This window comes from Trichosurus vulpecula, chromosome 3, assembly GCF_011100635.1.
Source record: "Trichosurus vulpecula isolate mTriVul1 chromosome 3, mTriVul1.pri, whole genome shotgun sequence".
Lineage (NCBI taxonomy): Eukaryota > Metazoa > Chordata > Mammalia > Diprotodontia > Phalangeridae > Trichosurus > Trichosurus vulpecula.
Genome location: NC_050575.1, coordinates 208,785,289 through 208,798,150, shown reverse-complemented (window position 1 = coordinate 208,798,150; position 12,862 = coordinate 208,785,289). Strand labels below are relative to the sequence as shown.

Genomic DNA, 12,862 nt, shown 5'->3' with positions numbered 1-12,862 from the left:
TACTATAGCAGAGATCTAGACAAGCTGATTTAGACAGATGGACTTAAAAAGAAAGACTTATTTCTGTCTAAAGAAGACACAGTCACTGAGTGAGGGCATCAGAGAAAGGTCTAGAAGTGGGAGTGTAGAACAAGGAGTATATTCACTCCTTCAGAGTGTCAGAGAGCATAAGAGAAAGAGCAGCCAGTTTTGGAGGAAGACATAGTCTTCATTGTCTTCTGGAGAGATCCAGGTTTCTTTGAGCACAAGATGAAAAGAAAAAGAGGAAAAGGATTAGATTGAAGGAGAGTTTAACCCAAGAAACTAGACATTTATTTTTATGGTTTAGCAACTTTTGCGGAGTTTTTTGGGAGAAAACCTTTCCAGATAGAAACTCAGCCATGGTTTAAATCTGGTCCAGGTTAAACTTTTGTTTTTAATTTCAGCTTGGACTAGGTCCATGAATACACTAAAGAGAAGCTGATGATTTGGGGATAAAGGTTAATTACTCAGGCAGTCAATCCATTTAGTTAATGTATGATTACATCTGTCTAGGATAGGTACTACACACACAAAGTTGGGCCGAGAATTGATTAGGAAGAAAATATCAAACTGGATCGCATTTGGGAAATTGTATAGAGCTGCTTCCTGGCTCAAAAATCCATTTTCAGAATGTTCTATTTCAAGTTACAGTATCACAAGAGAAATAATGAAAAAAGCAGGAATGAAAGCCCCATAGCATTGCCCAATGTCAAATTGTATCACAAAGCAATAATCACCGAAGCTGTTTGTCCCTGGTTAAAACACAGAAAAGTAGACCAATGGCACAGACTAGACAAACAATTAAAAATAGCAGTCCAGTGTTCAGTAAAGCCAAGAACACAAAAAACCAGGGGTGGAGGGAGGACTTTCTGTGTGATAAGAACTGCTGGAAAAATAGTAGGAAGCTTGGCAGAAATCAGATTTAGAACATCGACTTACACTAAGCTTCAATTAATATTCAGTCTAAATATTTTTCAAAGTCACATCATCAGAAAATTAGAAGACAATGGAAAGATAGAAATCAGAGCTAAAGCATGATCATTCTAGTGGGTGGCTAAGGGGGACTAAGGATGTAGTTTCACAAATACAGATAGGTGGGATATTCATAAACAATTCACAGAGAGGATCATAAAAGGTAAAAATGGACAGTTTTGACTTCATTAAACTAAAAACTTTTGACTATGTAACCTATTCAAGGTGTAGACTGTCCCCTCTCTCCCAGGGCTGGTTCACCTGGTTAACTTATATCACTTAATTGTAGTAGCTAGATGGTACTCTACATAGAGTACTGGGCCTGAAGAGTTGAGTTCAAATCCAGCATCAGAACTTACTAGCTGTAGGACCCTGGACAAGTAATTTATCCTCATTTGCCTCAGCTTTCTTAACTGTAAAATGAAGGTAATAATAGGACCTATCTTGCAGAGCTGTTGTAAGGATACAATGTGTTAATATTTATCCTTTTCACCCTATTATTTCACCCTATATTCACTTCTACCTGCTACCTTGGCATCCTATTCCTTAACCTACCCACCCCTCTAAAAATCCCTCCCTTATCCTCTCCCCCCACCCTATCCCCTTGCCCTCTTATTTCTTTCAGAATTTAGAAGACTTTTATACATATACAGTATACATATATATGTACATATACTATCTATCTATCTAGATAGATAGATTGTGTGTGTGTGTGTGTTATTTCTGCTGCTCTGAGGCGATGTTCTGTCTTTTTTGTAGCGGAACTTTGGAAAGCCAAAAGTTTTCTGACCTACTCTGCCATCTTCCCAGAATTGTCTCTAGCTTTTAAAATTCTCAAAAACAGTCACATGCAAATGAGCTAATGCACCATAATGCCCAGCAGACATAATTTATCTCATTTATTTCTTTACTTTCAAAAAGGACCTCTCAATACATTCATTTGAGGGGCAGTTTTCTATCTAGTCCTCCTAATTAATTGTCTGTTTCCCTTCAACATTTTATCTGAAACTTTTTTTCAAAAGTTTACTTCATACTTTTTCTTTATACATGTATTCTTTTTAAATTCCCTTTCCGCAACCAAACTGTTCATATGCAAAAAGAACAATACTCTATATGCAAGTAAAATTAATGCAACTAGAATAAGAAAGGAAACTGTTGAGAAGGAAAAATATTTGTATCACATATTGCTGATATATAAGATATACAGGGAATTTACACAGATATGATGAGCCCAGCTAGTGCCTCCCCCCACCCAATAAAAAAAAATTACCTTGTATTTGTTTTGCATGTTTTGGTGTATACTTTTATGTATACTTGTTATCTCCTCCAGTGGAATGAACGGTCCTTGAAATTCAGGCAGATAATGTTTAGTTTTTATCTTGGTACCTACAGCTTCTAGAACACAGACAATGATGCCTATTGTTTCATTCTAGACAGGTGATCAAAAATAATTTAAAGAGTAATTTTCAAAAATAGGATTAGAGACTATCAATGACCATCTAAAAGAGTGCTCCAAATCACTGAAGATAAGAAACTAGACATTAAAATAAGTCTGAAATTTTACCCTGTGCCCCTCAAATTGGCAAAAAAAAGTTAGTCTATATTAGAGGGCACAGAGAGATATATTAATATGCAATTTGGGGAGTGAATCATTGCCACTGTTTTATAAAACAATTGAAATTATGGGAGAAAATCCCACGGAGGTCAGAGGGGAAAAGAAGGAATTCCCAACCCCCATATACACCAAAATATTAATAGCTGCACATTTTGTGGTAGGAAAAATCTAGAAGTAAAGTGGATACTTATCACTTGTGGAATGACTGAACAAATTATGACATTTGATTGTAATGGAATACTATTATACCGTGAGATACAAAGAGTATGAGGAATTCAGGGAAATATTGGAAGACTGATATAAAGTCATATATTTTAAAATAAGTAAAATAGGAAAAAATATAGGAAAAATGCTATAGTGTAAATGAAAATAATGCTGAGAAATTCCCAACCTCTGATTAATTATAATGACCAGTTCCAGTTCAGGAGAACAGATGATAAGCCATATTTTTCTCCTCAGGTAAGGTATTTGTATAGTACTTAGCACAGTGCTTGGCACAGAGAAGGCACTTAATAAGTGCTTGCCCCATCCCACCAGAACAGAAATGCAGCTCCATGGGACAGAATATTGTATATGCTCTTTTAAAATTTGACTTAGTATTTTATTTTTCCCCAGTTACATGTAAAAACAATTTTTAAAATTTATTTTTAAAACTTTGAATTCCAAATTCTCTCCTTTCCTCCCTCCTAAACCCTTTCATTGAGAAGGCAAGCAATTCAATGTAGGTTATGCATGTGTAGTCATGCAAAACATTTCTGTATTAGTCATGTTGTAAAAGAAAACACAGATTCCCCCCTCTCCAAAAAAAAAAAAACCTCAAGAAAAATAAAGTTTAAAAAGTTTGCTTCAGTCTGTATTCAGACATCATTAGTTCTTTCTCTAGGGATGGATAGACTTTTTCATCATAAATCCTTCAGACTTGTCTTGAGTCATCTTATTGCTAAGAATAACTAAGCCATTCACAGCTCATCATCTTACAATACTGCTGTTACTTTGTACACAGTACATTTCACTTTGCATCAGCTCATGTAAGTCTTTCAAGTTTTTTCTGAGAACTTCCTGCTCATCATTTCTTATAGCACAAAAGTATTCCATTATAATCACATACTACAGTTTGTGCAGTCATTCTCCAGTTGATGGTGTCTCCTCAATTTCCAATTCTTTGTCCCCAGAAAAGAGCTGCTACAAATGTTTTTGTACATATAGATCCTTTTCCCTTTTGTTTTTTTAAAATCTCTTTTGTGATACAGACCTAGTAGTAGTATTGCTGATTTTATAGCCCTTTCGGCATAGTTCCAATAGGCTCCATGGAATGGTTGAATCAGTTCGCAGCTCCAGTAATGCATTAGTGTCTCATTTTTCCATGCATCCCCTCTACTGTTTATTATTTTCCTTTTCCATCTAATTAGCCAATCTAATAGATATGAGGTAGTACCTCAGAATTGTTTTAATTTACATTTTTCCAATCAGTAATGATCTGGACCATTTTTTCATATGACTAGAGATAGCTTTGATTACTTCATCTGAAAACTGTTTGCATCTTTTGATCATTTATCAATTGAGGAATAGCGCTTATTTTTTGTGAATTTGACTCAGTTCTCTATATATTTGAGAAATGAGGCCTTTATCAGAGAAATTTGCTTCAAAAATTTTTTCACAGTTACTAATGCTAATTATATTTCCCTATATGCTATCCCCTTCTTATTATTCTATTCTGTCTCTCTTCTTTCACCCTGTCCTTCCTCAACAGTTTTTTCCTTCTGACTACCCCCTCCCTCAATCTGCCCTCCCTTCTATCACCCCACCCCCTCTTTTATCCCCTTTTCCTACTTTCCTGTAGGGTAAAATAGATTTCTATACCCAATTGAGTATGTATGTTATTTCCTCTTTGAGCCAATTCTGATGAGAGTAAGGTTCACTCACTCCTCCCCCCATCTTCCCTTCCACTGTAAAAGCTTTTTCTTGAAACTTTTATGTGAGATAATTTTCCCGTTCTACCTCTCTCGTTCCCTTTCTCCAGTGCATTCCTCTCTCACTCATTAATTTTATTTTTTTTAGATACCATCCCTTCGTATTCAACTCACACCTGTGCCCTCTGCCTGTGTATATACATACTCTTTCTAACTGCCCTAATAATGAAAAGTCATGTTACAAGTATCATCTTCCCATGTAGGAATGTAAACAGTTTAGCCTTATTAAGTCCTTTATGATTTCTCTTTCCTGTTTACCTTTTTATACTTCTCTTGAGTCTTGTATTTGAAAGTCAAATTTTCTATTCATTTCTGCTCTTTTCATCAAGAATGTTTGAAAGTCTTATATTTCATTTAATCTCCATTTCCCCCTGAAGGATTATACTCACTTTTGCTGGACAGTTGATTCTAGGTTGTAATCCTAGGTCCTTTGCCCTCTAGAATATATTTCAAGCCTTCTGATCCTTTAATATAGAAGCTGCTAAATCTTGTGTTATCCTGACTGGCTCCACTTGAATTGTTTCTTTCTGGCTGCTTGCAATATTTTCTCCTTGACCTCTTTGGAACTCTGGAATTTGTCCATAATATTCCTGGTAGTTTTCATTTTGGGATCTCTTTCAGAAGGTGATCAGTGGATTCTTTTACTTTTACTTTGTATTTTCCCTCAGATTCTAGAATATCAGGTCAGTTTTCCTTGAAAATTTCTTGAAAAATGCTGTCTAGGTTCTTTTTTTGATCATGGCTTTCAGGTAGTCCAATAATTTTTAAATTACCTCTCCTTTATCTGTTTTCTAGTTCAGTTGTTTTCAGTGAGATAGTTCACATTATCTTCTATTTTTCATTCTTTTGGTTTTGTTTGATTATTTCTTGATTTCTCGTAGTCATTAGCTTCAATTTGTTTAATTCTATTTTTAAGGGATTATTTTCTTAGCTTCTGTACCCCCATTTCCATTTGGCCAATTCTAATTTTTAAGGAGTTTTTTTTTCTTCAGTGAATTTTTATGTGTCTTTTTCCATTTGGTCAGCTCTGCTTTTTAAAGCATTCTTCTTATTGTTTTTTTTTTGGTACCTCTTTTATCATCTGGCCTAGTCTATTTTTTAAGGTGTTATTCTCTTCAGTATTTTTTCGTGTCTCCTTTACCTAGCTATTGACTTGCTTTTCTTGCATCACTCTCATTTTGATTCCCATTTTTTCTCTACTTCTCTTACTTGATTCTCAAAATCCTTTTTGAGATCTTCCATGTCCTAAAACCAATTAAAATTTTTCTTGGAGGCTTTCGGTGTAGGGGCTTTGACTTTGTTATCTTCTTCTGAGTGTGTGTTTTGATCTTCCTTGTCACCATAGTAACTTTCTATGGGCAGAATTTTTTCTGTTGTTTGCTCATTTTTCTAGCCTATTTCTTTACTTTTAACTCTGCTAAAGTGGGGCTCTGCTTCCAGGGTGGAGAGCACCCTGTCCCAAGCTTCAGGGGTTTTAGATAGCTGTTTTCAGAGGTACTTCTAGGGACTTAAAAGTTTTCAGTTCCTCCAAGGACCACAAGCATTCTTTTCTGCCATGGAACTGTGCTGAGGGTCCCCAATCCATTGTAGCTGCAAGTTCTGGTGTGCTAGTACTCCTCCTTGCCCTGGGACTGCCACCTAGGACTGTGCGCCAGATCTGAGTATGGGCAAAGCAATAGAGTTCTGCCCTCTGCTAGCAAAGAGACCCCTCTAATCTCCTTCTGAGCAGTTATTTGACCCCCTTACCATCTATGAGCTGAGGGCTCTGGAAGCAGCTGCTGCTGCTGCTGATTCAGTGGCTCCCAAAGCTTGCTCATGGTTTGCTAGGGTCTGAGCTGGCATGGCCTGTGATGAACTGTACTCCACTCTCACCCAGGTGGGACAGATCTTTCCTGCCGACCTTCTAAGTTGTCTTTGGCTGGAAAATTATTTCACGTTGTCCTTTTTCTGGGGCCTGCCACTCTAGGAATTATTTTTGGCATTATTTAAAGGTGCTCAGCAAGGTTTGGGGGAGAGCTCAGACAAGTTGCTGCCTTTTCTCTGCCATCTTGTCCTGTAAATGCCTTTAAAATGTGATCATTGTGTTATATTTTCTTTATTATGAGGGAGGGTTCAGTGGAGGAATCCTGTGGAGAAATGACTTGTATAAAAGCAAAAGGGATCAGCATGACAAAAAAGGTCTTCTGATGATCATGTATACTGACAATCTTGAGACACCTTGTCACTGAAAAAATCAAAGTTGGAAGTGATCTAAAGGTCAATGGAGAGACATAGTGGGTATAAGTAGAGTATGTAGAACATATTCCCAGTGATGACCCACATGCAAGAAGTGGTATTCAGAATATCATAAAAAAATCTATGTCCTGAAAAAGAAATGGCTTAGTCATCTTACAAGAATGTGGGAGATAGATGGACAGCCTAAATAAACAGATGGACACCTTGAATGCCACAAAATGTAAGAATGCCTAGAGAAGGTCCCTAACATATTGGGTTGATGCTCTGTGGAGGATCTGTGATAGGGAATTGTGAATATCTCACAGGATAATGTTGGAATGGGTTGGAGTTTATACTGATAGAGTAATCACATTGATGATTTCACAGGTCTGTGGAAATTTTAGAGAAGAAGCATTCTTTTGTAATTAGGATAATTCAGGAAGCCAGTAAATATAAATGCATAACATGAAAGCCACATGAAAGGAGTTAGGTATTCTTAAACTTACCCATAACCTCAACACAATATTGAATTTCCAAGCATAGCATTTGTCACTAGGGAGAGGTTTCACATGACAGTGTAACATGAAAACTGGCAGTATAATTTTACCAAATGTATCTTCTCTAAATATGATGAGACTAGCATCTTTAGAGAGCTTAAATTTTCCTCCCTAGAGAACTAGGAGCTGACTTTAGTAGGATATCCAAAAGGTGACATTGGAAAATGACAAGTGTAAAGTTTTATTTTTCTCCATTGCTTACTAAAAGAAGACTCATATACCTAGAGCTATCCCAGTATTTGACGTTTGTTAGATTATCAAAAATGGAGTCCCCATTGAACAGTACTTTTGCCTAAGAAAGATGTGCCATTTTGTAGCTCAGGCTCTGAGCCATATCTTTAGGCTTATTCTGAGACTCCTAGAGTACAGGCTAGTATAGGGCAAGAGAGTTCTGAGAATTCCACCATTTTTAGACAAACTGGCTTTGCCCAAGGGAGGCTCTGTTATAGACTGGCCTCGGAATATTCATTAAAAACCCAGGGTGATGCTAAAGGGTCTTTTACTATAGGAATGTTGGTTCCAAAAGTTTCTGATTAATTTTTGGAACTATAGGGTGTATTTTTAAGGGGTTTTCATTTAATTGGAGATTCTTGGGTCCTTTTCCAACTGAATCAAAAATCAATTGCAGAACCTGAAAAACAGTGCACCTATTTAGTAGGTCATCCAGATTGGCCCTGGAATAGAATTCTTCCTCTGCTACTGGTCTTATGTCAAGGGTTTATCCCCAGGGCTTAATTCATGGTAGATCTTATGACCCCAAAGGAACTCATGGAACTTGAAAGCCATTCTGAGTTTTATGGCTTATGGGTCATAAAATTTTGAATGGCAAAAATGCTATGGGAGGAGTGCAAAATTTTGTAGAACCCCATAAACCACTAAACCTTACTCCACTGCTTTATCAGAGTGTAGCAATAAGTAGGTTATTGAAAGTTATGCCAGCAATTCACAACCCATTCTGGAAAGGCTTTGAGGATGGTCACAATAAGTGACTGTGTTTGTTTTTCAAGGTATAGCCTTGTTGAATATGGAGAAACTCATTTCTAGTAGGCTGGCCAAATGGTGATATCCCAGGCAACCCACCAAAAAAACAATCCATACCAATTGGCCCTCAGTGCTATGTTGCTATATTATTAGTAGTAGAATGTCAGAAAGGGGGGAGAGAGTTCTGAGAATCCCACCATTTTTAGACAATCTGTAAAAATTAAACTTATGTGTGATATTCTAAATGTGAGATGTCTGTCTAATAACCAATAAATGGACCTAATATTGGAGGAAATTAATTATATAAATCTTGACATTCATAAATGAAACTAGAAGAAAAAAGAAAGTTGTGGCTCAATAAGCAAACAAAGGAGTTGGCCCAGCCAATTTTTATTATACCTCCAAAGCCAACAAGAATCATTATTTCATAGGATATTTGGCTAACACATTGCAGTGCTCATGACAAGATTTATATTTTCAAAAAAAGATCACCATGCAAATAATTACATAACTTATGCACCCATCTTCTCACAGGTGATACAGAAGTAGAGAAATTATGCAAATAATGCAATAAAACTTTCCAAAGAAATCAGTATGTACTTTAATATTCAGTAACTTCAATGCAAAGGTAGGCATAGGTGAGAAGAGCAAATTATATATTGGAAAATACAGTTCACAAATAAAGAATGACAGAGACCAAAGACTAAGAGATTATGCAGACGCCTCACAGCTATACTTCATGAAGGCTTTCTCCAAGGAAAGAATTGAGAGGCATAGGATGCGTTAAACTAAAAAAAATTCAAATTGATAATTTATAACAGACATAAAATAATTCATTACTAATGTAGGAGTCACTCCTGAACAAGCTATCTACATGCAGTCAGACCACCAATTTGTTAGAGCTTCGAGCAAAGATAACAATTAATTACAAAACTAGAAAAATAAAAAATGAGAAAAGATATAACATGCAATTAAAATAATTCTACTTAAAATAATTTTTTATGCTGAAAATGGAAAATGAATGGAGGAAAGGATAGAACCACTGACTATAATGATTTTATATATAAGTTTCATAGATTTACATCAATTAGAGAATTGCACAGTGTAGGTAGGCATGTATGTATGGAAATCCATATCATTGGAGGGATTTGATTGAGATTGATGAGATCGCAAATGCATTAGGGTATTTTAGTATAAACGTCTTATCCAATTGATGGATCAATAGCATCATCTTTAATTATGAAGGAAACTTTATTATGTTGAGTATGTCCTAGTCTCAACTCTACCACTAATTAGTTGTATGCCCTTGAATAAATTACTTAACTGCTCTAAATTTCATTTGTGTCACTTACAAAAATTAGGGTGTTGGATTAGATTGTATCTAAGGTTGCTTTTACCCTGATATTGTTTGATTTTATGAATTAATGACACCTTTGTTTCTAGAGTGACCTAAAAATTTGTAGGAATAAGAAGCTAAAATTTTTAAAAATCAGAATTATAGAGTTTTTTTTGACTGAATTGCATTTACTATTCTAAATGTAAAACTCCTGAATCAAAACTGAAATTCCTCTCTCCAAGTTACCAATTATCTCTAAACTGCCAAATCTGATAGTCTTTTATCAATTCACATTCTTTTTCAACTCTCTTTATTTAGTATTTGACACTGTTGACCAACTCTTTCTTCTCTGGGTTCACATGACACTGCTCTTATTTCTTCTCCTACTTATCTGAATACTCCTCGTTTTCCTTTGGTAAATCATCTTCCATATCATGCTCCTAACTGTGAATGTCCCCCAGTCCTCTTCTTCTACATACTCTTTTCATGACCTCATAAGGTTGCAAGGGTTTATTAATCAACTCTATTCTGATGACTCCCAGTTCTTTAGGTCTAGCCCTAATTTCCCACCTGACCTCCAGTCCTGCATGACTAACTGCCTTTTAGACATTTCAAACTGGATGCCTTATAGATACCTCAAACTCAACATATCTAAAATAGAGCTCATGTTTCTCTCTTATGAACTTTGCTATTCCTGTTGAGGACACTACAGCTCTTCCATTTGTTGAGTCATCCTCAACCTCTCTCATTTACTTCACATATCCAGTTTATTGCCAGATCTTGTCATTTATACTTTGGCATCTCATGTATATCTCTTTCTCTCCACTCACATAGTCACCACTCTAGTTCAATATTTCATCACCTCCTGCCTGGACTAATGTAATATCCTCATAATTCATAGGTTCCCAAAGTGGGCAATACCACCCCCTGGGGAGCATTGGAATGATCCAGGGTGGTGGTAGTAGCCTCAAGGGCAATTGGGAGGTGTTGAATAAAAATAAGAGGGTGACAGAAGGATAAGGAAAGAAGAGAAGAAAATTTTGAAAAACCATTCCTGCATGTTTCATCTGTTGTGTAACAGAGTTAGAGTCATAGGGATTACATTATTTTCCAGATAAACACACAAAATGCAAGTCATAACCAATCAGTGGCCAAGTTTGCCAATAGGGCTTAACAAGCAAGTGTTGGCAGTCGAGCATGTCACAATTGTCAGGAAGTCCAGCATGCATCAGCAGGAATATGTGTGTGTGTGTGTGTGTGTGTGTGTGTGTGTGTGTGATGACTCATTTACAATATGATACTATACAGTTACATGATACAGTATTGCATCATCAGAATTTCAATGCAGGAAAAACCGCACAAATTTACAATAAATTATTAAATTTAAGATGCCTCATTTTAAAGAAATTTATATGTTTTTGAAATGATGCAAATTTTAAAAACAAAACAAAATGTTAGAGGGTTAAGGAAAGTAGATTTCCAGGGGGACACTGAGTAATTTTTTTAAAAAGGGGACAGTAGGCCAAAGTTTGGGAACCTCTGCTCATAATTGGTCTCCCTGCCTTCCAATTGGTCTCCCTGCTTCATTCCCCATCCCCTTCTCCATCTTCCACAGAGCTACCAAAGTGATCTTCGTAAAGCATAGGTCTGACCATGTCACCCCCTTATTCAGTAAACTCCAGTAGCTCCCTATAATCTTTAAAATAATAGATGAGATAGATCAGAAATAAAATCCTCTGGCACTTAAAGCTTTTCGCTACCTGGCTCCTATCTACGTTTCCAGCCTTATTCTTCCTGCACACATTCTATGTTCTCATACATGTCATTTCAGTTCCCATCCCCATGCCTTGGCACTGGTTGTTTACCATGCCAAAATGTACTTCTTCCTCACCTCCACCTCTCACGATTCTTGGTTTCCTTTAAGGCTCAGTTCAAATGATACCTTCTACACGAGGCTTTCGTGTTTTCCTGGTCCTCTCCTCGTTATTAATGACCTCTCAAAAATTGTCTTTTATTTTTATATACCTTCATGTTGTCTACTTTGCTAGATTGTAAGTTCCTCATGGACAGGGACTGCTTCATTTGTTTTTGTATCCCCAACAACAAGCACGGGGTCCTGCACATGGTATGTGCTTAATAAATGCTTGTTTATTAATTTGCCAAGATTTAGTCATAAATAACCAACTTGGCTTTATTTTATTATGTTCTCTCTAACCCATTTACTTTGAAATATTAAATGTAATTCAATTTTAATTCAACAGACATTCATTGAACATCCACTATTTGCAAGGCACCATTCATTTAAAGAGCAATTTATTGAGTCCTCTAGTTCTAGATGAGGGAAAAAAAACCCTAGCTTAGACATGAAATGTCTGCTTCTTGATACAGAGAGGAAAATGATCTTGAGCCAACAGGAAAATGTGTAGAGCAAAATACATATTCCAACTGCAGGATTGAAAATGAACATAACCCTCCACTTTGCTCTTTAGTAAAGTCTTACTCTGATGTCTCATTGTGCTAAAGAAGTGACCCTGGGTTCTCAAAGGCTGTGCCAGTGAAGCACAAACTCTGTATGAGACCAGAAAAGCTCCTGGCTCAGTTTTGTTGTTGGATTCTGTCTAAATGCATCTGAGGACCCAAATAACTAAGCATAAAAAGGCACATCAGCTACTTGCTGACCACACAGTGATGGATTCTTTTGTCATGGCAATCTGTGAAATAAACAAAAATAAATAAATACAGTTCTGAGCAGCTTTCAGCCACTTCTGCATAGTGCAGAAGGGGAACAACAGATCCTGAGACTCAAGAGTTTTTAGGCTCTCTATAAACATTATATTCATAGTATAAATAAGAGATCTTTGTCTCATGACCAGAGTGAGTAGATACACTTTTAAAGAAATTGAACCATACCTATGTTGACATTCACACTACAAATAAAATAGTGATTGAGATGATTCTGAACATCACCTGGCAGGATAAGATACCAGACACTGAGATCCTTTTTCAAACTGAACTGCCCAGCATTCCAACTCTACTGCAGAAAGTGCAACTCCAGTGGGCTGTCCACGTTGTTCAAATACCAAATGTACACTTGCCAAAAAGACTATTTTTTGGAGAACTTCACAGCACAAGTATTTACGTGATGGTCAGAAAAAGCAATACAAGGACCCTCTCAAGGTCTCAAGAACTTTGGAAT

General features: G+C 36.5%; 1 protein-coding gene across 7 annotated transcripts in view; it reads left to right on the top strand.

Annotated features, from left to right (window-relative positions):
* The window catches only part of DTNB (dystrobrevin beta), a 351,017-nt gene that overhangs the window by 259,379 nt on the left and 78,776 nt on the right, over window positions 1-12,862 (top strand). The window lies entirely within an intron of this gene.